Source organism: Aotus nancymaae, unplaced genomic scaffold, assembly GCF_030222135.1.
Source record: "Aotus nancymaae isolate 86718 unplaced genomic scaffold, 86718_ANA_hifiasm-v0.15.2.pri h1tg000062l, whole genome shotgun sequence".
Lineage (NCBI taxonomy): Eukaryota > Metazoa > Chordata > Mammalia > Primates > Aotidae > Aotus > Aotus nancymaae.
The window spans coordinates 34,888,447-34,915,476 of record NW_026988476.1 but is presented as its reverse complement, the minus strand read 5'-3'; the positions used below and the strand labels follow the sequence as shown (position 1 = coordinate 34,915,476).

The following is a 27,030-nucleotide window of genomic DNA, read 5'->3' as shown; positions in this document are numbered from 1 at the left end:
TCTTTTCTGGCAAGGATACATCTGGCACAGCAGACTTCACCCATTGGGTTCTGGATCTGAAAACTGGCTCAGATATAGAAACTGGGCAAAGAACTATGACTCTTTATTCGGGCAGCTGCCCTCAGCCTCCTGATCATTCATTCTTGATTTCTTTTCATCTTATGGATTGACCAATAGTCAAAATTTGTACTGGATGTCCACCTTGCCCCCTACACCCATCATCTCTTAACCATCTCCATACCCCTCTATGTATCAGACTCCTCTGGAAAACACTCTATTTTTTCTGCTTACTATGATAATCTCACCCACTTTGCATGTGATGGTTTAAGTGCTAATATCTAACCTCTATTACATGATAGGATCCTCTCATGGCCCTGGCTATTAGGGATCCCAGTTTTATAATGGTATATCTTACTTCTGTGGCCCTGGCCTGCAGAAGATAGTCATTACTGAGTTTCTCAATGGTTCCAATGCCCCCTTTTACCAGCACATTCCTTACCCCTTTAATAAATGGAGTATCGGCTGGTCCGAAGGTAGTGAGTTATCTCAATTGATTGTTCACAGTCAGTTACAGATTGAATTCCTTTTTCTACTCTTCCCCCCTTCTCACTACTACACTTGACTAGGCTTAATAATAATAATAAATAAATAAATGGAGTATCATCCGGATTCTTCTGCAGAACATAGCAGATGGGTTTTCCAGATTTATATACCTACTCTACAAAGCACAGATCTCTGAGTCCTTTACTCCTTTACTATGTTCCAAGGCAGTCTGAATTTTCTGTTATATTTTTTTGAAGCTTTCTCAAAAACTATCTTGGCAGCAAGTTAACACTATTTCCCAAGGTGTTAAATCCTGTGTTATGAAAGAGTGGTCCCTTATCCATAAATTCTTCTTTATCTCCACTGATCCAGACTCCTTAGAATCCAGTTCCATATATTCACTCCCAGCTCCTGCCAATACATATTAGCTATATCCTGCAGCTCTTTCAGCATGTGATTCATGTTTCCCTCAGCAGCTAAGTGAGGTGCTAGGGTACAGTGTTCTCTGATCCTAGCATTAGTCTGGTGGCCCGGTGGGTGATGAGAGTTGATTATGGGGATGGATGGATGTGATCTTATGCATTATGGGGATGATGGAAGGCAAAGGCCTCTACGTCATTTTTAAAGACTATTTAAAATGTATTTAAACTATTTAAAACTTTACTCTTGAATTAGCAACGTTCAAAAAAGATATTCACAACTAGAGTAGAGCAAGGGCAGAGACCCCAAAACAGATGGTTTTTCCTTAATTCACCAGGCTGGAACAGAGTTTAAATCAAGCTGGAACCACTCAGCCATGGACTGTAGCATCCACTTGGTCCAGAGCTTGTACAAATAGGAGCCATAAACCACGACCTCAGTGAGGGCTGAAGATTTCAGAGCTTTCAGCTCTAGCATGGCCTTGCTCACCTGCTCAACGTAAAGGATTTGTGATCCGTCTGGGCCATAGGTGGCTTCCAGCAGCTGTGTCTGCGCCTGAAACACCTCTGGATCTTCCAGGTCTTTGGAAACTTTCACCCACAGTGAGATATTTTTACATTCCTGGAGAATCCCTATCTTCCCTATTTTGAAACCCTCACAACCAACCACTCTCCTACAAAAGCTAGGCCTAACTATCTACATCGTTTTAAGTAAAGTGGGATCATCACCCTTTCACAGGAAGGATTGAGCTTCTTCTTCAGACCCAGAGGGTCCAGGGGAATCTGAGGACTCAAGATTTTCAAGTTTATCAACCTGGATTTTTCCTTCTCAAGTTTCAGGATTCCATTCCCTCCCAATAAAGACCCTGACATTGATGTAACACACTTGGCATGGCTGAGTATTCACATTTTTATGTACTTTTTTATTTTTTATTTTTTTTTTGAGATAGGATCTTGCTCTGTTACCAAGATTGGACGGTAGTGGCACAACCATGGCTCACTACAGCCTCAACCTCCCAGGCTCAGGTGAGCCTCCCATCTTAGCCTCCCACATAGCTGGGTCTACAAGGTGCACACTGCCATGCCAGCTTATTTTTTGTAGAGACGGGGTTTCACCATGTTGCCCAGGCTGGTCTTGAACTCCTGAGCTCAAGGAATTCACCTGCCTCGGCTTCCCAAAGTGCTTGGATTATAGGAGTGGGCCATGATGCCCTGCCAATTCACTTTTTTTTTTTTTTTTTGACACAGAGTCTCACTCTGTCGCCAGGCTAGAGTGCAGTGGTGTAATCTTGGCTCACTGCAACCTCCACCTCCCGGGTTCAAGCAATTCTCCTGCCTCAACCTCCCGAGTAGCTGAGACTACAAGTGCACACCACTATGCACAGTTAATTTTTGCATTTTTAGTAGAGACAGGGTTTCACCATGTTGCCCAGGATGGTCTTGATCTCTTGACCTCATGAACTGCCCACCTTGGCCTCCCAAAATGCTGGGATTACAGGCATGAGCCACTGCACCCAGCCACCAATTTACTCTTCTATGGAGCAAGTTTAGTTCCTGTTTTAGTCCTGGGCCTGTTCTTCTTTTGCTGCCATGTGACTGCAAGATTTGGGAGTCTACTTATTTGCTGCCAAGGAGACCATCTGGCTTTCATATTGCATCTTTGTATTAGTCCATTTTCACACTACTATAAAGAACTACCTTAGACTGAGTAATCTATGAAGAACAGAGATTTAATTGACTCACAGTTCTGTAGGCTTAACAGGAAGCATAGCTAGGAGGCCTCAGGAAACTTACAATCATGGCGGAAAGTGAAGAGGAGCAGGCATGTCTTACCATGGCAGGGCGGGAGGGGGAGAGAGCAAGCAGGGGACTGCCACATACTTTTAAACCATCAGGTCTCATGAGAACTCTACCATGAGACAGCACTGGGGGATGGTGCTAAACCATTAGAAACCACCCCCATCAAATTGCCTCCCACCAGGCCCCACCTTCAACACATGGGGATTACAATTTGACATGAGCGAGGACACAGAGCTGAACCATATCAATATTAAATTGGAAGTTAATAGCCCTCAGTCTTTCATTATATATTTTTTAATGTTTCAATAGCATACAACAAGAGTCATTCAGTTTCATAGTCTTTATAATTACTACTTCCTCTAAACATCTCAAAGACCTGGGTTATCACACCTTGCCATATATTATTTTCCACTAGCATCCTATCCCACTAGTGCCAATTCAGTAACTGTTTTATATATATATATATATATATATATATATATTTTTTTTTTTTTTTTGAGACAGAGTCTCACTCTGTCACCCAGGCTGGAGTGCAATGGTGCGATCTCAGCTCACTGCAACCTCCGCCTTCTGGGTTCAAGCAATCCTCCTGCCTCAGCCTCCTGAGTAGCTGGGATTACAGGTGCACACTGCCATGCCCAGCTAATTTTTTGTGTTTTTAGTAGATACGGGGTTTCACTGTGTTCCCCAGGCTGGTCTCAAACTCCTGAGCTCAGGCAATCCACCTGCCTCAGCCTCTCAAAGTGCTAGGATTACAGGCATGAGCCACCGTGCCCAGCCAGTAACTGTTTAGCAATTGCACAGCTGCAGTATGCCAGGCACTATCAATATTCCACTTACCACCAGTGACAGGATCCCCATTACAAGTCAGCCAGTGGACAGTTATTGCTAGGACAGCATGCAACCAACTGTCCTAGATAGGATTTCCCGGGAAACAGATCCTGTGGCAGAAATTTGCCTGCAGAAGGTTTACTGGAGAATGCTTTCAGGAGCAATACCTGTAAGGTAGTGAAGGAAGTAGTACTAGATAGAAGGAGAAGAGAGGACCTGCTTAGGAGCGGCATCAGAGACATCAGGTGACCCTATGGAGGGTTCTGGAGCTGCAATGACTCTTTAAGCTGTCTCAAACAGAGGCAAGGAGCCAGCCTTTGTACACTTGCATCTATTAATAATTGGATGAGGGGAAAGGTGTAAACTTGGGCAAGTTAGTACCCTTCAGAAGAGAACTCTGTCTGAGCCGTCAGTGGCCAATATGCCCAGCAACTGGAAAAATCAGTGCCTCTGTCCTGAAGGAAGGACCTGGGGGGATCACACCACAGCATCTACTATGGTTGGTTTCTGCTCGCACCCTACAGATCCCATCTCAGTCAATAAACCAGATTCATGAGAGTTACACTGAAGTAGTCCAAAAGAGATTGAATAGTGTATTCTTTTTTCTTTTTTTTTTTTTTTTTTGAGATGGAATCTTGCTCTGTAGTCCAGGCTGGAGTGCAGTGGTACGATCTCGACTCACTGTAATATCTGCCTCCTGGGTCCCAGATCAAGTAATTCTCCTGCCTCAGCCTCCTGAGTAGCTTGGATTACAGGCATGCACCACTATGCCCAGCTAATTTTTTTTTATTTTTAGTAGAAACAGGGTTTCACCATGTTGTCAGGCTGGTCTTGAACTCCTGACCTTGTGATCCACCCACCTCGGCCTCCCAAAGTACTGGGATTACAGGCATGAGCCACTGCACCTGGCCAAATATTGTGTATTCTTAAAGTGATTTGCTTCTAAGACAGGAATACTGAAAAAGTGAATAATGAAAGAATAATTTTAACATTACAAGGAAGTTAACTGAGGTCATTTACGACTTTCTTGACTCCCATGACCACAACTCTCCCTGAATCTCTTCCTGCCTGTCTGTCCACTTCTCAGTTTCCTTCCCTGACTCCTTTTCTGCCATCTTCTCCTTCCCAAACCCCTAAAGATGTGGCGGCATTTCCTCCTCAGCCCTCTACTCACTCTGCACTTACTTCGTTGTCTATTTCACTTTGTCCCTGAGATATGAGTGACACCCAGATCTACATCTCCTGCCCTCACCTCTAAGCACCTGACTTCTGAGCTCCAGAATCTAATTCCTGCTGCCTGCTGAACAACCCCCTCATAAGCATCTCAAATTCCACTCATTCAAAACCAAATTCCTTTTTGTTTATTTACATATTTATTTATTTATTTTTGAGACACAGTCTTACTCTGCTGCCTAGGCCGGAGTGCAGGGGCAGGATCTCGGCTCACGGCAACCTCCCGGGTTCAAGTGATTCTCCTGCCTCAGCTGCTAGAGTAGCTGGAATTACAGGTGCCTGCTGTCACCCCAGGCCAATTTTTGTAATTTTTAGTAGAGTCTGGGTTTTACTGTGTTGGCCAGGCTGGTCTCGAACTCCTGACCTCAAGTGATCCACTTACCTCAGCCTTCCAGAGTGCTGGGATTACAGGCGTGAGCCACTGGGCCTGGCCCCAAATCCCTTAATATGACATTCAAGGGCCATTACAATCTGGTCCCTACCTAGTTGGGCTGTTGTTCGACATTCACTGATATTCTGCCTGTTCTGACGGTTATTTTCTAGATACAATGTGCACTTCTATGCCTTCATGCCTTTACACATACTACTCCTTCTTCCTAGAGTGCCCTATTTATCCTCTTTCATTTATCAGAATTCAATTCACTGTCCAAATCCCAAGACATATATCGTCTCACTTAGGAAGTCTTTCTTACTACTACTGCAACCAGAATTAATGTCTCCCACCAGCCTTTGTTCATGTCTCCAAGAAAGCCATTTCCATAGTCTACCCTGTATGACAATTACTGAGTTTGTGGCACTGTTTCCCACTTGGTGGTGAACTTATTACAGAAATGCCAGGTGTTCGGTCTAGGTCCTGTTGCTCACTGTATGGAATGCCAATCACTAAGACAGTGAGTATGGCCAGGGAAGAGGCTTTAACTGGGTGCTGCAGCAGAGGAGAATGGGAGCTAAGTCTCAGATCTGTTTCCCTGAACAACTAAAATTGGGGGGTTTATGTAGAGGGGAAGTTGGGGAAAAAAGGAATTAGGGAGGGGTAGGGAAGCAATCATGATGGATGAGGGGGTCTGGCACCTTATTGTCTGGATGCAGTGATCTCATGAGTTTCAATTCTTTGTCTGAGGGTCAGTTTCCTGAGAAAGGAGCTGAAGTAAGACAAATGTAAGTTTTAACTCTTAAGACCAGGGAGAATTTATTTATTTATTTAGATGAAGTCTCGCTCTTGTCCCCCAGATTGGAGTACAATGGTGCAATCTCGGCTCACTGCAACCTCTACCTCCCAGGTTCAAGCGATTCTCCCGCCTCAGCCTCCTGAGTAGCTGGGATTATAGGCGCCAGTTAATTTTTGTACTTTTAGTAGAGATGGTTTTACCATGTTAGCCAGGCTGATCTTGAACTCCTGACCTCAGGTGATCCGCTCACCTTGGCCTCCCTAAGTGCTGGGATTATAGGCATAAGCCACCACATCTGGCCAGAGAATTTATTTCTATATTTACTCAAAAACCATAAATATTAGTTCTATGAGACGACCGGGGCAATTTCAAACTCTTTCAGGATTTGCACTGTCAAGTCATTTCACTCATCTTTAGATGTTTATTGCCTAGTCTAGTCTCTTGCCAACGGTAGGATTTCTATTAGAGTATATACTCAGCTGCTGTAACAAAGATCAAGGTAAAAGTGGCTCAAACAAGGCAGAAGTCTACCTGTTCACACAGGGACTTGGGGTCCTGGTAGCTTGTAGCTCTGTCACCCTTTGGAGGCTGGCCTCATCTGTATGGTCCCAGAGGGCCCCAGCACATCCCCATGTCAGGAAGCAGGATAGAGGAGGAGGGTTGGAAAGAGAAGGCACATCTTCTTCGTACCATGACCTGGAACTGCGTGTATCACCCCCACTCAAATCCCAAAGACCAGAACTTAGTCACATGCTAGTGTTTGCTGCAAGAAAGGCTAGGAGATGCAGTCTTTCACTGAACAGTCATGAACACAGGTAAAACACTGGAAAGATGGGGAGTATGGATGGCTGGAAAGCAACTAGCAGTCTTGCTACAGAATCAGTGGGTGTTTGCTTTTAAAAGTTACATTAAAAAACATGAACATTCATTTCACTGACAGAAGTATGCTAGAAGATTGGGAAAGGAAAAAGGTAGGACAGAAAAAAGACACAGTTGGAACAAGATAGCAGGATAGCTGCTGAGTGGCAAAGAGAAGAGAGAGATGAGATGAGAGAAGCAAGAAAGAGAATCAGCATGCCCTGTCCCATTGGCATTATCACAAGAGGCCTCTGGCTGGTTGGAGCGCAGTTGTCTCCCAACAAGATGGCCCTGTCTGCCTCAGCTAGGACTCCTTCAAAGTCACTTGGCCTACAATAGGATTCACATTTCTGATGTGTCAGAAATAAGAAACAACTCAGAACTGTCACCACCAACAGTTATTTCAAATAACTAGGTATCTCAACTGTTTAGAGTTTTCTTTCTTTCCTTTAAAAAAAATGGTAGAAAAAACAACAGGTGTCTCACCTTGTTGCCTAGGCTGGTCTTGAACTCCTGGCTTCAAGTGATCCTTCCATCTTAGCCTCCCAAACTGCTAGGATTATAGTCGTAAGCCTCTGCACCCAGCTGAGTTTTCTCTCTTTCAAGTACTATTTGCCCAAAACCTTCTAGAGTTTTGGGAGTTGTGGGTCCGTCTTCCATTTCCTTGCCCTTTCCCTTCCTCCCTTCCATTTAAGGGGAGGAAGATGGCAAGGAATGGGAAGACAGACCCACAGGAAAAAAGGAGAAATCGCTCGTCCTCTCTGCTTATACCATATTCTCTATATTAACCAAATTTTAAGTCTAGATTTGTTAGTGGGACTATGAGATCTCCAATGTCCCTTTCATAATGTAGTCCTTGTCTCTCTATCCCTTTACTGTGCTGCAAACAAATTAATATTCCTAGTCATTATATTGGGTTATTTATTTATTTATTTATTTTTGAGATGGAGTTTTGCTCTTGATGCCCAGACTGGAGTGCAATGCTGTGATCTAGGCTCACTGCAATCTCCGCCTCCCAGGTTCAAGCAATTCTCCTGCCTCAGCCTCCTGAGTAGCTGGGATTACAGGGGCCCGCAAACCACTCCCAGCTAATTTTTTGTATTTTTAGTAGAGACGGGGTTTCACCATGTTGGCCAGGGTGGTCTTGAACTCCTGACCTCAGGTGATCCACCCACCTCAGCCTCCCAAAGTGCTAGGATTATAGTCATCATATTGTTATAAAATTTAAACTTCTTTCTTTCTTTTTTTCTTTTTCTCTTTCATTTTCTTTCCTTCTTTCCTTCCTTCCCTCCCTCCCTTCCTTCCTCCTTCCTTTCTTTCTTTTTCTTTCTTTCTTTCATTTTTTTGTTTTCTGGGTCTCACTTGTTACCCAGGTTGGAGTAACTCATGGCTAATTGCCCTGCTGACCTCCCAGGCTTAAGTGATCCTCCCACCTTAGCCTCCTGGAGTTGCTGGGATTACAGGTACATGCCACCATGCCTGGTGAATTTTTTTTGTGTGTAAAGACTGGGTCTCACTATGTTGCCCAGGCTGGTCTCAAACTCCTGGGCTCACATGATCCTCCCGCCTTGGCCTCTTAAAGTGCTGGGATTACAGGCATGAGCCACCATATCAAGTCCTTTTGTGACTGTCTTGTTTCACTTGAGATAATATCTTCAAGTTTCATCCACGCTGGAACATGTGTTAGACGGAATTTTGCTGTTGTTACTCAGGCTGGAGTGTAATGACGTGATCTCGGCTCACTGCAACCTCCACCTCCTGGGTTCAAGCAATTATCCTGCCTCAGCCTCCCGAGTAGCTGGGACTACAGGCATGCACCACCATGCCCAGCTAATTTTTGTATTTTTAGAAGAGACGGGGTTTCACCATGTTGACCAGGATGGTCTCTATCTCTTGACCTCGTGATCCACCCGCCTCGGCCTCCCAAAGTGCTGGGATTATAGGCGTGAGTGACCGCACCCGGCCAGAATCATCTTCCTTTTTAAGGCTGAATGATATTCCACTATATGTATACACATTTTGTTTATTCATTCATCCATCTACGGGCACTTGGGTTGTTTCCTTCTTTTGATTATTGTGAATAATGCTGTTAGGAATATGGATGTACAAGTATCTGTTCGCGTTTCTGCTTTCATTTTTTGGGATCTATAATCATTAAGTGGAAGGTCTGGATCATACGGTAATTTTATGTTTAATATTTGGAGGAAATACCACACCATTTCCCACAGCAGTTGCATGGTTTTTGTTGTTGTTGTTATTGTTTTGGTTTTGGTTTTTTTGAAATGGAGTCTTGCCCTGTTGCCCAGGCTGGAGTGCGGTGGTGCAGTCTTGGCTCACTTCACCTCCAGGTTCAAGTGATTCTCCTGCTTCAGCCTCCCAAGTAGCTGGGACTACAGACATGTGCTACCACACCCAGCTAATTTTTGTATTTTTAGTACAGACAAGGTTTTACCATGTTGGCCAGGCTGGTCATGAACTCCTAACCTCAAATGATCAGCCCAACTCCTAATCCCAAAGTGCTGGGATTACAGGCGTGAGCCACCATGCCCAGCCTAGTTGCATGTCTATACATTCCCACCAATGCACAAAGGTTCCAATTTTTCCACATCTTGCCTACACCTATGTGTGTGTGTATGATAGCCATTCTAATGGGTGGAAAGTGGAAAGTGGTAACTCCTTGTATGCAGATTTTTTTAAATAGATGGGCTCTTGCTATGTTGTCCAGGCTGGAATATAGTGGCTACTCATACATGCAATTATCACACACTACTGCCTCAAACTCCTGGGCTCAAGGAATCCTCTGCCTCAGCCTCCCTAGTAGCCCAGACTCTACAGGCACAAGCCACCTGGCCTGGCATCCTTATGGTTTTGATTTGCATTTCCCTAATAATTAGTGATGTTAAACATCTGTTCATGTGCTTATTGGCCATTTGTATATCTTCTTCGAAGAAATGCCTATTCAAGTCCTTTGCCAACTTTAAAAATTGGGTTGTTTGGGTTTTTTTGTTGTTGAACTATATTTCTTCTTTATATATTCTAGATATCAATGACTTATCAGAGCTATGATTGGCTAGCACATATTTTTTCCCATTCCCTGGGTTGCCTTTATAATCTGTTAATAGTGTCCTTTGATATACAGGTTTTTAATTTTCATGGAATCTAATTTATCTTTTTTCTTTTTTACCTACCCTTTTGGAGTTATAGCTAATACATCATTGCTAAAATAATGCCACAAAACTTTCCCCTATGTTTTCATTTGAGTTTTATAGTTTTACTTCTTACATATAGGTCTGTAATCCATTTTTATTTGATTTTTGTATATGGTGTAAGGTAAGGGTCCAACTTCATTTTTTTTTCCTTTTTTGCAGTGAATATCCAGTTTTCCCAATGCCATTTGTTGAAAAAGACTATCCTTTCATTACTGAAAGGTCTTGACACTCCTGTCAAAAATCATTTGACCATATATGCAAGGGTTTATTTCTGAATCCACTGATCTATATGTCCTTCTTTATGCCAGAACCACACTATTTTGATTACTATAGCTTTGTAGTAGGTTTTGAAACTGAAAAGTGTAAGAAGTCCAACTTTGTTCTTCTTTTTCAAGATTGTTTTGGCAATTTGGGGTCCCTGGAGATTCCTTATGAATCTTAGGATGTATTTTCTTATTTCTGCAAGAAATGTTGTTGGATATATATATACATTTTTTTGTAGAGCTTGTGGGGGTCTCACTCTGTTGCCCAGGCCGGTCTTGAACTCCTGGCCTCAAGCAATCCTCCCTCCTCAGCCTCCCAAAGTGTTGGGATCACGGGCATGAGCCACCACACCCAGCCATTGTTAGGATTTTGATAGGGACCACATTGAATTAACATCTTAAATAAGAAAACTTTTTGGCCAGGCATGGTGGCTCATGCTTGTAATCCCAGAACTTTGGGAGACCGAGGCAGGTGAATCATTTGAGGTCAGGAGATCCAGACCAGCCTGGCCAACATGGTGAGACTCTGTTTCTAATAAAAAAAAAAAAATTAGCTGGGCATGATAGCATGTGCCTGTAATACCAGCTACTCAAGAGGCTGAAGCAGCAGAATCACTTGAATTCAGGAGGCACAAGTTGCAGTGAGCCAAGATTGCACCATTGCACTCCAGCCTGGGGGACAGAGTGAGACTCTGTCTCAAAAAAAGAAAACTTTTTGATGATGAAAAAGTTCTATAACTTATGATAATAGTTACATAATTGCATGTATTTTTCAAAGTCCAAGGCTGGCCATGCTAGCTCACACCTATAATCCCAGAGGGGAAGCCTAGGAAGAAGGATCACTTGCAACCAGGAATTCAAGAGCAGCCTGAGCAATGCAGTGAGACCCTGATATCTACAAAAAAAAAAAAAAAAAAAAAAAAAATAGCTGAGCATAGTGGCACATGCCTGTAGTCCTAAATACTCAGGTGGCTAAGATGGGAGGATCACTTGAGCTCAGGAGTTCAAGGCTGCAGTGAATTATGATCATGCCCTCTCAATCCGGCCTGAATGACAGAGTGAGACTCTGACTCTAAAAAAAATTCATAGGACTGTACACTTGATACGACTACATTTTATTGCAGGTAAAGGATACCTCAAAAAAACTGATTGAAAACTTTAAAGACTGAGTACAGTGGTTCACACCTGTAATTCGAGCACTTTGGGAGGCGAAGGCAGGAGGATCCACTTGAGCCCAGGAGTTCAAAACCAGCCTGGGCAACATAGGAAGTCTTTGTCTCTTATTTAAGAAAAAAAAAAAAAAAAAAAAAAGGAGCTGGGCACAGTGGCACGCACCTGTAGTCCCAGCTACTCAGGAGGCTGAGGTGGGAAGATCACTTGAGCCCAGGAGGCCAAGGCTGCAGTGAGCTGTGATCCCACCACTGCATTATAACCTGGGTGACAGTTACCATGATCATAACAAGACTCGTGTCTTTACCAAAGTTTAAAAATTGGCCAAGCATGGTGGCACACACCAGTGCCAGCTGCTTGGGAGGCTGAAACAGGAGAATAGCTTGAATCCAGGAGTTCACAGCTGCAGTGAGCTATGATTGTGACACTGCATTCTAGCATGGGCAACAGCGCGAAACCCTGTCTCAAAAAATAAATAAATAAGTCAAAACTAAAAAGAAAAATAAAGATTTTATGGACTATGTGCTAGAGAAGCCTGAGTCACCGTGTACAGGAGGTAAAAAACACCAAGAAAAGCCCACTCTCTTTAGCCAAAGGACTCAAACAGGGGTATCCCAACAAGACAGAAAGCTAAGCACTGAGTCACAAGACATTAGATCTCTCTCTATGGCACCAACATAATTTACAACATCCTCCCTTGACTTTCATGACTTTGGGATATTGTATTCTCTGACATTCTATCTTTTCAACCACTTCTTCTAAATCTGTCTTAAGCCTTAGTCTCTTCTAATTATCAGGAGGCTTCAGCCTCACTTAAGTGAAGTGAGGCTGGTGATATAACCAGATGCCCCAAGTGTGACTCTCCAACCAGCTACCTCCTGCATCCAAACCCAGGAGCAGGCTCTGAATTATGCCTTCATCTTCAGGACTCCTTTCATTTCTTCATGTAGTCCACTTAATCTGAAAGGCTCTTCTCCATCCATCAAAATCCTTGTTAACCTTCAAGTACCTGCTGACAGACTCTATTCAGCTTTCTGAAATCCCTCCATCAGAACACACTGCTTCTTCCTCTGTGTTCTGGGCTTCTAGCACACAGGGACAGACTGAAACAACCCCAGGACACAGAGGGAGTGAATCTGTTTATTTTATGTGCACCACCTGCCAATGCCCTAGACATATATTTGATGGATGAATAAATAAATAATTTGATTTTCATAAAGACTTTTACAAGGGACAAATTAAACATGAGAGAAAAGTGTGGTCCCTAAATATATGCAGAGGGCTGAGAAGGTGGGGAAGCCTAAATATAGATGTCAGGTGTAGATCTCAAGGCATTTTCATGGGAGAAAAACCTAGAGGTGCTGGTGAAGAGGTGTTGGGTGGGTACATTGATGGGGGTGGTAGAGGACTATGTTGAGATAAAATATTCAGAATGGCTGACATTTCAGGAGATTGAGGGGACAATGAGAAAGGGTGACCATACCTGTGAGCAGTTCTTGCCTTTTGAATAGGTACCCCACCCCAGACATACCTTTACTATTTTTATTTCATATTGTTTCTTGAAGATTTCTTCATAAAACAAAAATGCTCCTGAGCATTCAGTTTCTATCAGCTAAATTTTAGTTGCTAGTTGAGCCAGTATGTGAAAGCCAATGCCTATAGGAAATAGGTTGTGATGGTCAGCTTTATGTGTCAACTCAGTATAGTCCCCTGTTATTCAATCAAACACTAATTTAGGTGTTTCAATGAAGGTAATTTGTAGCTGTGAATTAAATTCATAATCAGTTGACTTTACATAAAAGAGATTATTCTAAATAATCTGAGGTGGGCGTAATTCAATCAGTTGAAAAGTTTTAATAGCAAAGCTAAGGCTTCTCTGTAGAAGAAGAAATTTCTCTGTAGTTAACAGCTTCAGCTGGTGTCTAAGAGATCAGGCCTGCTCTTCTAGGGTGCCTTGCCAGCTGCCCACCATCACATAAGCCAATCCTGTGCCATAACTCTCTTAATGTACATTTCCTGCTGGTTTTGTCTGGTTGAACCCTGAAGGTTGGAGGTTCAGCATAAAAAGGCTTGCACACAAGAGTAAAGGAAGAGAATCAGGCAGCAAAGGGAGTGATGGCAGGGGAGTTGATATGATAATTTTGCCCAAGGTAGGTCTTATTTGGGGGAAAAAAAGGGACAAAAAAGACAGGAGCCAGAGGAGACTGACAGTTCAAGAGTAGAGGTGGAAAACGTAGGGAGACTGACTATCCCACAAACTCACTCTTCTTCAGCAACTTCAGTTGTGGGCAGTGCAGGAGTGAGGGAGAAGAGAATGGACTTTCAAATCAGATCTATCTATCTGCAGACTGCATGAAAGTTATTCTTCAGAACAGCACAAGCTCATTTTGCCTTCTTTGTGCATTTCTTTTTTTTCCCCAAGCCAAACTGTATCCAGCTTCATTAAAGACAATTTCCGTCTCAATTGCAGCAGCAAAAGTGACTTTTGAAAAAAAAAAAAATATATATATATATATATATATATATTTATATATATATACTTTCCATAAACAGTCATGGTATTTTGGGCAGGACATGGGCAGACAATCGTTAACAGTATACAACAACTTTCAAACTCCCTTCTTCAATAGACTACAAAAAATCAGAAAGCCACTGTAAAACCCAATGAAGTCTTCATGTAATGCTCTGAACAGGGAAGGTTTAGAGTGAGGGTAGACATTTCACATTTAGCATATTGTTTAACAACTTCTCATGAGCCAACCCTGACTTTCAGGAAGTGAAATAAAAATGGCAGAATTTATCTGAAGATCTGCAATCTAGAAATGGGAACCACTGCTCTTTTGAGGGGAAAGTCCAGATTGCCTGACACACTGGTAACCAATTATTGAGAGTCAGGTCCCAAAAGATGTTTCTGTTAAGTCTATTCTGAAAGGTGGAAAGGGAGAAGAAGACATAAAAAACGAATTTGTGTTGCCATACCACAAGGCTTTTGTGCCAAGGAGGCCATGTGTGTCAAAGTCAAGAAATCCCTCCTCCTGGGAACCCAGAGGAAGTCTCTCAAAACTAGAAGGGAAAGGCATTTTCCCCACATCAGTCCAGCTTCGGAGAATTTCTACTAGTGACATATGCCTCTTCCCCCAAAAACAACAATGAAGTGTTCTGTGTACTAACAACATAGCTTAAACAAAAAATAGCAAAACAAAATTCTGCCTTTCAATAAAACTTGATTAAAAATATAGTATTTTTAATCAAGTTTTATTGAAAGGCAGAACTTTTATAAAATGCAGAAGTACACAGTTATAAAAAATGTACACACTTCCCTTGGAATCTCCAGCACTTTCAGTTTTCTGTGCCTAATCCGTTTTGGAATCTCCATTTTCTGCAGGGTTATTCCCCTCCTTGTCAGCATCAGCTTTTCCCTTTTTCTTTTTAGGTACCTTCTCTCTCTTCTTTGCGGAGGCCTTTTTAGGCTTGGGCTCTGGCTTTGGAAGGGCAGGTTTAGCAGACAACCTCATGGATCTTCTCTGTGGTTCCTCTTTAACCTTGGCTTTATCTCCACAGCATCCCCTTCGGCCTTTCTCTTGGTCATGGTGGCAGCAATGGAGGTGGGACATAGGCGCTGGGCGCGGGATATAGCGGAGCTCGGGCTTTGGTCAGTCTGGGGGTCATCACCTCTTCTTCTTTACACTGCTCCTCTTTGTGCATTTCTATTTTTTCTTGTAGCCAGAGAAGTAAATGTATACCTTTGCAACTAACACTTCCAGACTCATTTGTAAAATCAAATGCACTAAATAAACAAATAAATAATCAATCATGGGTCCCTTTTAAATAGAGTGTTTCCCCCCAAATACCATGAATAATTTCAGTAAATTTTTGATAAATACTAGTAGGTATTGTAAACTAAATGTGTATTTTAATAACTCAGAAGCAAGAATATAATCTAAGGCTGAAATAAGTCAGATGTTTGGATAAATACACACTTATGCCAGCTAATAAAAAGATGGCACTGTATGTGACCTTTAAAAGAAAGAAGAAAATGGCCCTTGGCTCTGGTATAGGCTCAAGGGACCAGCAGAAGTCAAGTGCATGGGCTTGACAAAAACCAAAATAAGCAAAATATTAGATATCCAAAACCGGGCAGACCTAAAATTGTAAATTTAAAACAATCCACAATTGGATGAGAAATGTAGAAAATAGGTTAAAATTTTTCACATACAAATTAAATAAAAAGAAATACATTGAGATAAATTTGAAAATCTTTGTGGTAAAAATTCTTTCTGAAAGGAACAAATCATGATAAACACCAAACAAGGATAAATCTCAAAAACATGCTGAGCGAAAGAAGCCTGCACTAAAAAGTGTACACTGTGTGACTACTTTTATAGAAAGGTCTAGAACAGGTTAAAACTCATCTACAGTGGAAACTAATCAAAACAGTGGCTAGCTCTGAGGGAATGGGGCTGAGGAAAGGGATTGACTGCCATGGGTAAGAAGAAACTTTCGTGGTGGCTCAAGCCTGTAATTCAAGCACTTTGGAGGCCAAGGTGGGCGGACCACCTGAGGTCGGGAGTTCAAGACCAGCCTGACCAATATGGTGAAACCCCGTCTTTAAATAAAAAATATATATAAAAGAAAAAAAGAAAAAAAAAAAAAGAAGAAACTTTCTAAGGCAATTATTAGTCATCAGGAAAATACAATTGTTAAAATGCGCTCTTTGAACGAAGAGACTCCCCCAAACAGGCTTTATGTGAGCAACATGGCTGTTTATTCACCCGGGTGCAGGTTGGCTAAGGTCAAAAAGGGCATTAGCAAAGGGCGGTGGGATAGGAATTGGTTTTATAGGTTAGGGCAAATCTTTTGGGGAGGGGGCAGGGGTGTTACAGGGTAAGATCAGTTACAGTGGTGGGGGTAGGAGTTAAGGAGTATGCATTACCATAAGTTCAGTTACAATGGCGGGTAGGGTAAGGCCTAGGAGTAGTTAAAATGGCAGGGTGGGTGAGGAGTATTCACATTATCATAATAACAGTTAAGCCGGTGTGGTGGCTCACCCCTGTAATCCCAGAATTTTGGGATGCCGAGGTGGGCGGATCACGAGGTCAGGAGTTCAAGATCAGACTGGCCAACACAGTGAGACCCCATCTCTACTAAAAAATACGAAAATTAGCTGGGCATGGTGGCTCGTGCCTGTAATCCCAGCTACTTAGGAGGGTGAGGTAGGAGAATTGCTTGAACTGGGACCCGGGAGGCGGAGTTTGCAGTAAGCCAAGATCAAACCACTCCAGCCTGGGCTACAGAGTGAGACTCCTCTCAAAAACAAAATAAAATAAAATAAAAATAACAGTTAAGATGGCAGGGTGGGATGAGGGGAAGCTTATGTTTGGGGGAAAGCTCCGCTGGGCGATCAGGGATAATGGCAAACGCAGGTCGGGGATGGGGTGGGGGAGAAGGGGGAGGGGGATGGGGGAGAAGGAGGGGTGGGGGAGAAGGGGGGGTGGGGGAGAAGGGGGAGGGGGGCAGGGGAGAAGGGGGAGGGGGCGGGGGAGAAGGGGAGGGGGGTGGGAGAGAAGGGGGAGGGGGAGTGGGGGAGTGGGGAGGGTTGGGAGGGTAGGGGGTTGTAGGGGGTGACCAGCTGAGGCAGCCAGGACTTCAGACTTTCTGGGTCTGGGCTTGCACATGGAGGCCTGACAATAATTAAATGCTAATTAAGACTACAATGAATTGCCACAATTAAGACTACAATGAATTACTACAATTAAAACTATGCATAAGGATAGGTATATACATCAATAGAACTGAGAGTCCAGAAACAAATTCATACATTTATGATCAATTGATTTACCACAAAGGGATCAAGGCAACTCAGTGAGGAAAGAATAGTCTTTACAACAAATGGTGCTGGGACATCTGGATATCCACATGCAAAAGAATCAGTCTGGACCATTTCTTCACACCATATACAAAAGTTAACTCAAAGGGGATCATACACCTAAATGTAAGAGCTGAAGCTATAAAATGCTTAGGAGAAAACACAGGCGTAAATCTTTGTGACTGTGGATTAGTCAACAGTTTCTAAGATACACTAACAAAAACAACAGCAACAAAAGAAAAAAAAAACAGATAAATTCTAATTCATCAAAATTAAATGAAATAAAAAACCACCTGACAATACAAACTGCTAGTGAGATGAGGAATGATCACTCATACTTTCCTAATGGAGGTGTAAAATGATATAAACATTTTGAAAAATTAGCAATTTCCTACCAAGTTAAACACATATCTATCCCATAACCTGGGAATTCCACTCTTAGCCTTTTACCTAAGAGAAACGGTGAGTACCTATGAATATTCTTAACAAAATTCTTTTTTTCTTTTTTTTTTTTCCTCCAAGAAAGAGTCTTTCTCTGTCACCCAGGCTAGAATGCAATGGCACAATCTCGGCTCACTGTAATCTCTGCCTCCCAGGTTAAAGCCATTCTCCTGTCTCAGCCTCCTGAATAGCTGGGATTACAGGCATGCATCACCACGACTGGCTAGTTTTTGTATTTTTTATATAGACAGGGTTTCACCATGTTGGCCAGGCTAGTCTCAAACTCCTGATCGCAAGTGATCCACTGGCCTCGGCCTCCCAAAGGAAAATTCTTTTTATGAAGAATGTTGTTTACTCAGTAGCCCCAATGCAAGGAATTTTCTCAGGCAAGATGACAGCAAAGAAGTTCTGGTTCTCCCTATTTGGGGGAAGAGTTCAAACTTAGGATTTCATCTAAGTCTTTATCTAACTACCCAGCTACAAAAAATAGTCAGTAACCTCTTTCTCTCTCTCTCTCTATATATATATATATGAGGAATTTATCTGATCTCAGAAACTAGGCATGGTTGAGCCTCGTTCGTGTTTGGATGGGAGACCTCTTGTAATACTGAGTGCCGTAGGAAGGCCAGGCATGATGCCATGTCTCATGCCTATAATCCCAGCACTTTGGGAGGCCATAATGGGACAATCACTTGAGCCCAGGAGCTTAAGACCAGCCTGGGCAACAGAGTGAGATGCCACCTCTACAAAAAATAAACCAAAAATTAGCCAAGCACAGTGGCACACACCTGTAGTCCCAGCTACTTGGGAGGCTGAGGTGGGAGGACTGCTTGAGCCCAAGAAGTTGAGGCTGCAGTGAGCCAAGAGGACACCACGGCACTCCAGTCTCATCAACAAAGGTGGGCAGATCTCAAGGTCAGGAGATTGAGACCATCCTGGCCAATATGGTGAAACCCCATTTCTACTAAAAATACAAAAATTAGCCAGGCTTGGTAGCATATGCCTGTAATCCCAGCTACTTGGAAGGCTGAGGCAGGAGAATGTCTTGAAGCTGGGAAGCAGAGGTTACAGTAAGGCAGGAGAATCACTTAAACCAGGGTGTCAGAGGTTCCAGTGAGCCAAGATTGTGCCACTGCACTCTAGGCTGGCTACAGAGCAAGACTCTATCTCAAAAAAAAAAAAGTTCACTGCAAAGAAAGATAAATTGACCCCCATAATTTGTTTAATCTGCCCAAAAGTTTAACTGAAATAGGGTTATGGTTCCTGTTCTGGTTACCAATTGTTATGCAACAAGCTACCCCAAAACAATTTTGCAGGTCATGAATTTAAGCAAGGCTTAGCTGAAGAATTCTGTTGCATGAGGCACTGGTGGAGGACACTTGGCATTCATCTGGCAGGTAGAGTGGTATGGTGGGTCCAAGTTGGTTTCCCTCATATGTCTGATATCTTGGCTAGAAGACTAGGCTAAAGAATTTGCGATCATCTTTTAAAACCATTATAATCCTACCGGAAGACCCCCTTTTTTTTTTTTGAGACGGAGTTTCGCTCTTGTTACCCAGGCTGGAGTGCAATGGCACGATCTTGGCTTACCGCAACCTCCGCCTCCTGGGTTCAGGCAACTCTCCTGCCTCAGCCTCCTGAGTAGCTGGGATTACACGCACGCGCCACCATGCCCAGCTAATTTTTTGTATTTTTAGTAGAGACGGGGTTTCACCATGTTGACCAGGATGGTCTCGATCTCTTGACCTCATGATCCACCCGCCTCGGCCTCCCAAAGTGCTGGGATCACAGGCTTGAGCCACCGCGCCCGGCCTCGGAAGACCCTTTAATAAAACACTGTACAGGCCATGGGCCCTGGCTCTCATAGGAGTCAAGTATAAAAGGAAGAAAAGGTATTGCTGAGGACAAATCTGGGCTGAGGACAGAAAAAGGAAATATTTTGCTACAAGTTTCCTGTCTTGCCTATGATTCCTAGTATGCCACTAAGAAAACACTAAACAATCAAAATTTTACTGCCAAGCAAATCTTTTTTTGTGTGGTGGGTTTGCGGGGAACATTTTGCAAGGGATGGAAAAAAGAAGTAAGGCAAGTTTTCATTTCCTAATGCTATAGTCAGTGAGCATTAAGTATCTTTTTGTTACTGGACTAATAAAATAATAATACATTATATTTATGTATATATTGCTTATAATTTTCAAAGGCTTTCATCAAGGTTATCCCATTTGATCTTGGCAATAATACTGTGGGATTAACATTATTAACATCTTCATGATACAGATGAAGATCCCAAGGCTCAAAGTCAATAACTTAATTGCCAAGGTCTCAAAAAGATTCTAATAAGTATCAAGGTAAATCAAGACCCAAAGTCCAGAATTCCAAAGCGTGGGACAGATACCTTGTTACAGTCATTAAATATTAATACTAGACTTGGGAATTTAAATCCCATGCATTCTGGTGACATATGCTCAAAACCAAACAGAGAAAGGAAATCTAACGATATAAAAAGAAACATGAGTCAGAATTTTGGTCAGCTCTGTGGTGACGTTAAGGCGCAAGAGTAGAGTCATTCGATTCATAAACTTCCCTTCTGCAACAATACCATGGAGCCAAGAACCAGTGAATTTCCTCACTACAAATTAGCATAAGATCCTGACTATTATACATAACACAATACAACCACACCTGGGCTCTTTCATGGCAAAAAAAGGAAAGGAAAACACTCAGAATCACTAACTTTGAATCTGCAGAATCATCCATATACATTCATATCCAATGCACATGCTCCTTGAAAAGAATCCAACAATATACAGAAGTATAGAAAGTAAATAAAGTCTTTCTCTCCTCCCTACTCTTTATTCCTACACTTTGGAATGTATCCTTCCAGTTTGGTGTGCAAGTTTACACACATATACACATACACATAATTTGAAATAAATAGTATTCTAGTATTATTCTATAAAGTTTTTCTTACTTAAAATTTGTATAGAGATACCTCATTTTTTTGTATTGGCTGCATAGTATTACATATGACTAAGCACTCATTGATACTTCATTTTATTTTTCTATTTTAAAAATATTTTTTAGGCCAGGCACAGTGGCTCACGCCTGTCATCCCAGCACTTTGGGAGGCTGAGAATTTCTTGAACCCGGGAGGTGGAGGTTGCAGTGAGCCAACATTGTTCCACTGTACTCCAGCCTGGGTGACAGAGCAACACTCTTGTCTCAAAAAATAAAAAAAAATTTTAATCTATAGAAGTAAAATTTGCACATTTGAAAAATTTAGAGTGTACCAAGTTGTCTAAAATGAAAAACAGAAGTCTCTTGCCACCCATCTCCACAACACTCATAATCCACACCCATTACCCAGAAGATTTATTAACAGTTTGTTTTTAAGTTCTATCGTTGATTACCATTGAGCTGGTATATGTAATATACTTAACATTTGTTTTCCTTGATTTATGAACTGTAAATATTATCTATGGACTCATCACAAGAAAAAATTAGGGATATCTGGTTTAAATTAATGAGTTCAACACAGAACGAAATGGCATTTGGCTATGAACAGTCTCAGCCTGCAGCCAATAATGAGTCATTTTTTGTGGTAATATAACTTGGTGGCTATAACCCATATTTTTCTTACAGAAATATCATAGGCTGGGCGCAGTGGCTCACGCCTATAATCCCAGCCCTTTGGGAGACCGAGGCGGGCGGATCCCTTGAGCCCAAGAATTTGAGCCCAGCCTGTGCAACATGACAAAATCCCGTCTCTACAAAAAGTACAAAAATTAGCCGGGCGTGGTGGCACATGCCTATGGTCCCAGCTACTCGGGAGGTCCAGTGGAGCCCAGGGAGGTCAAGGTCACAGTAAACAGAGATCACGCCACTGCACTCCAGCCTGGGCAACAGAGTAAGACTGTCTCAAAAAAAAAAAAGTAAGAAATATCATAGCTCAAAGCTTAGTAATAACTTGGATTTAGATACAGATGAACTCCTCCAGGAGATGGAATATCTCAGTTCACATCGTGGCTCTGCTATCAATTAACTCTGTGACTGTGAACATATTACTTAACTTCCCTGTGCCCTAGTGTCTTTTCTCTTCAAATAGAAATAATAGCTATATCACAGATTTGAAAACGATTTGTAAACCACAGAGGAGGTTTTGCTTTACCCATCTCTGCTATTCCAGGAGGCTGGTGCTGGGCCAACAGGGCAGAGAGGATGGGCCACAAGGTCAAGAATCCTCATAGGGCCCTGCTGTTTCTTAGGTTTTGAAGCGGCTGTGTCGTCTGGGGTATAAAGCCAGGGTTCATCGTCACGTGTCAGGAAAATTTAGGACACAGACACACACCAGAAATTTAGGAGCCGAGGTTTAAAAGGCAGAAGAAAAGAGAAAGAGAAACAACTTCCTCTACAGAGGGAGGGGTCTCCTAGCAAAAAGGACCAGCTGTTGGTGAATGCAACAGTTTATAGTCCAGTTTGAAAAGGCAGTGTCTGATGTATGTAGGGCTCACAGATTGGTTGGATCAGGTTGACGTTTACATAGTGCGATGGGAAGACTGGTCGCCCCACCATAAACTTATGCAAATACCCTTCCCAGTTGATCTGCCGCCATCTTGTCTGCTCCTTACAATACATGTGACTGGCAGAGAAGGGAAGATGGAGCCACTATTTTGAAAATGCCTAGTCCTTAGTTCCTGCCAGCATGCACCCATGCAAGCTCCCAGCTTGCAGGCGGCTCTTTGTTAGAAAATGATTTGGGGCTGGGTGCTGTGGCTTACGCCTGTAATCCCAGCACTTTGGGAGGATGAGGCGGGCGGGTCACTGGGTCAAGAAATCGAGGCCATCCTGGCCAATGGTGAAACCCCGTCTCTACTAAAAAATACAAAAATTAGCTGGGCGTGTTGGAGCGTGCCTGTAGTCCCAGCTACTGGCGAGGCTGAGGCAGGAGAATTACTTGAACCCAGGAGGCGGAGGTTGCAGTGAGCCGAGATCACGCCACTGCACTCCAGCCAGGCGCCTGGCAACAGAGTAACACTCTGTCTCAAAAAAAAAAAAAAAAGAAAGAAAGAAAGAAAATGAAAATGAAAATGATTTGGGGCTGCTTTTCTTTTCTTTTTATATATATTATTCACCTGGGTGCAGGTGGGCTAATGCCAAAAAGAGCGTTAGCAGGGCTGCTTTTCATTAAAAAGAAAAGCCTTACCGAGGACTCCCATGCCCTTGCTATCTGCCTAAGTAATTCCTTCTTAACTCCTATGTCAGTTTCAGCCCCTAAAAGATCTGGGAGTGGAAATGCCAGGAGAGGTGGAAGATGAACCAGCAGTTAGGTTAGCAGTGTCTGTCTCTCATGTATCCCAAGAATGACAGTTTCTAAAACAAAAGCAGAAGCTGGAAGCAGCAGAAATAGATGCTTGTTGCCATTGGTGGTACCACGGGAGGCACCACTCCCTTGGCCTGCAGTGGGACTGAGGTACCTGATACAGGGACAGGGCTTGTGATGGGAGAAGCCTATGAGTGTAGGCATCAGATGTCTAGGTCTTTGAAGATCGGTCCTTTCTGTCCCTAGAACTAGATCCTGGGACAGAAGAGCAGATGGGGAGAGAGGACCTCCTGCCTACAGATGAGCCTATGTCATTCTCTTTGTAAGGTCTTTTAGGCTGACTGACGGTACCATGGATGCCCTGTTAACCTCTGTGACCTGCACAGGACACTCCAGATGAGTTCCTGGGAAATCTAAAGTAACTGGAAGACCATGAAAAGAGGGAGAAATTATCAACCCCTTTGGGCGCCTACTTAACTTTGAGACATTCTCTATTGTTCCTTATTCCTGCCCTAATTCATAAGGCCACTGGACTTCATAACCGACCTTGGTCAATCTGACTCCATACCCTATAACTCCCTCCCAGCTTGCAAAAAACCACCCTAAACTGTAACTTTCCACTGCCCACCCCAAACCTGTAAAACCAACTCCTATCCCGCCGCCCTTCGCTGATGCCCTTTTCTGCCTCAGCCTGCCTGCACGCAGGTGAATAAACAGCCATGTCGCTCACACAAAGCCTGTTTGGGGGGTCTCTTCATTCATAGCGCACATTTTAACACTCTTGAGTGACTACTACAGTCCTACAGTGCGAGAGTCACATGGAAGACCTCAGACCTCAGAAGTCTCTACCCTCTCTCTGCTCTCTTGAAGTTAGCTTTCATTCTCTAAAAATGATCTTTCACTCATTCATTTATAGACATACAAGGAAAGTTTGTCCTCAGGCTGGGTGCAGTGGTTCACACCTGTAATCCCAACACTTTGGGAGGCTGACGTGGGCAGATCATTTGAGGTCAGGGGTTCCAAGATCAGCCTGGCCAATATGGTGAAACCCTGACTCTATCAAAAATAAAAAAAAATAAAAAAAATAAAAACAGCAGGGCACAGTGGCTCAAGCCTGTAATCCCAGCTATTCGGGAGGCTGAGGCACAAGAATTGCTTGAACCTGGGAGGCAGAGGTTATAGTAAGCCAAGATTGCATCACTGTGCTCCAGCCTTGGCAACTGACGGAGACTCCGTCTCAAAAAAAAAAAAAAAAAGAAAAGAAAAGAAAGTCTGTCCTCTAATTAATCTAAACATTCTAAACATTTCCAGGAGAATGCAGTGCTAGGGCTCCCTTGTTGAGGGCAGCATTTCACAGTTCTGGAGTGCACTCCTTTGTCAGACCACAGGCTTGTCTGTGGTGGACTTGAGCAGCTTACGGTTTTGCTTTGTTTTGTTTTTGAGGAGGAGTTTCACTCTGACGCCAGGCTGGAGTGCAGTGGCACAATCCCGGCTCACTGCAACCTCTGCCCCCCAGGTTCAGCCTATTCTCCTGCCTCAGCCTCCCGAATATCTGGGATTACAGGTGCCTGCCACCACACCCAGCTAATTTTTTGTGTTTTTAATAGAGACGCAGTTTCACCTTGTTGATCAGGCTGGTCTTGAACTCTTAACCTCAGGTGATCCATCTGCCTCGGCCTCCCAAAGTACCGAGATTACAGCAGATTATGTTTTAATTGTGCTATGTGCTGGAAATGGGCAGCACTATCTGAGATATGGTTGGTTTGAGGAGGGAGCAATTGTGAGGCACTCCTCAAGATTTTCAGATGAGAAAGAGAATTGCTTGAACCTGGGGTAGGCTGCAGTGAGCTGAGATCACACCACTATACTCCAGCCTAGGCAACAGAGCAAGACTGTCTAAAAAAAAAAAGATTTGCAGATGAGAGAATAAACCACTCTCTGAAGGTTATTCTAGCAAAAATTGAATGCAAAGGAGGGAATCAGTAATCTGTTGGAGTAAAGTAGGAGGCTGTAAATGAGCAATCAAAGAGATTGGGGCACTCAAAGATGCTCTGTGACTGTACCGAAGTTGTAATTTAGTAAAAAGAGATCAAATCAGTTTTTTCTGGAGAAAGACATGAGAACAAAAACAGGTAGTTACGCCATTTTATGTGGTGAGTAGGTACTATCATTTGAATATGGCCCCTCCAAAATTCAGATGTTTTCAAAGTGATTGGATTTTTGTTTTGTTTTTTGAGACAGAGTCTCACTCTTTCGCTGAAACTGGAATGCAATGGTGCAATCTCAGCTCACCACAATCTCCACCTCCAGGTTTAAGTAAAGATTCTCCTGCCTGAGCCTCCCGAGTAGTTGGGATTATAGGTGTGCATCGCTACTGTCCAGTTAATTTTTATATTTTTAGTAGAGACGGGATTTCGCCGTGTTGACTGCAAAGTGATAGTTTTAAGAGGTGGGGCCTTTAAGTGGCAATTAGGCCATAAGAGCTCCTCCATCAGGTTTGGGATTAAGTGCCTTATAAAAAGAAGCTTCAAGCAGTATTTGGTTAATTTACCCTTCCACCTCCCCTCCAGAGGATAAGGTTCTCACCAGACAGCCAAACCTGCCAGCACCTTGATCATGGACTTCCTAGCCTCCTGAACTGTGAGAAATAAATTTCTGTTCTTTTTAAGTTGCCCAGTCTGTGGTATTCTGTTATAGAACACATAGACTAAATCAGTAGGGCATTAATCTTTTGCGTTTGGATTCTACAGCTATCTGTCCTTGCTAGGATTGTAGGTAGACCCAGAAGTCTTAATCAAATTAGTTTTCTATGTCGTATTTCTGTTTAAGGTAACTTGAGTAATTAGGCCACCTGACTGTTTTATTTATTTCTGTAAATTATTGTCATTTTCTTTATATTTTCAACATTTGTATTAAGAAAAATTTCAGGCTGGGCGCAGTGGCTCATGCCTGTAATCCCAGTACTTTGGGAGGCCGAGGCAGGAGGATCACCTGAGGACAGGAGTTCAAGTAGTGAAACCCTGTCTCTACTAAAAATACAAAAAATTAGTCAGGCATAGTAGTGCATGCCTGTATTTCCAGCTACTGGGGAGGCTGAGGCAGGAGAATCACTTACACCTGGGAGGTGGAGGTTGCAGTAAGCTGAGATCAATCACTCCATTGTACTCCAGCCTGGGCGGGAAGAGCAAAACTCTGTCTCAAGAAAAAAAAAAAAAAGAAAAGAAAAGAAAAAAAGAAATTTCAAACACTCAAAAGGGGAGAAAATAATATAATTAATATATATAATTATTACTGTGAAATACCCTATAACTAGATTTAATCATTATCAAGATTTTCCTACATTTGCTTCACTTTCTCCCACTTTTAAAAACTAAAGTATTTTAAAGAAACTTAAACAAATTTATAAGAAAAAACAACTCCATTAATAGGAACAGACACTTTTCAAAAGAAGACATACATGTAGCCAACAAGCATATGAAAAACAGCTCAACATCACTGATCATTAGAGAAATGCAAATCAAAACCACAAGGAGATACCATCTGACACCTGTCAGAATAGCTATGGTTAAAGTAAAAACATAACAGGTATTATCAAGGTTCTGAAGAAAAAGGAATGCTCATACACTGTTGGTGGGAATGCAAATTAGTTCAATCATATGGAAAACAGTGTGGCGATTTCTCAAAGATCTAAAAACAAACTACCATTTGACCCACCAATCCCATTACTGGGTATATACTCAAAGGAATATAAATCATTCTATTGTAAAGACACATCCACACAGATGTTTGTTGCAAGACTATTCACAATAGCAAAGACATGGAATCAACCTAAATGTATATCAACAGTAGACTGGATAAAGAAAATGTGGTGTATATATATATACCATGGAATACTATGCAGCCACAAA

The 27,030-nt window shown here is 42.6% G+C and overlaps 1 protein-coding gene and 1 pseudogene across 1 annotated transcript in view; both read right to left on the bottom strand.

Moving 5' to 3' along the window:
- The window catches only part of BLOC1S6 (biogenesis of lysosomal organelles complex 1 subunit 6), a 78,960-nt gene that overhangs the window by 40,980 nt on the left and 10,950 nt on the right, over positions 1–27,030 (bottom strand). The gene's annotated exons all lie outside the window — the stretch shown is intronic.
- Positions 14,770–15,302, bottom strand: LOC110568747 (putative Dresden prostate carcinoma protein 2; annotated as a pseudogene).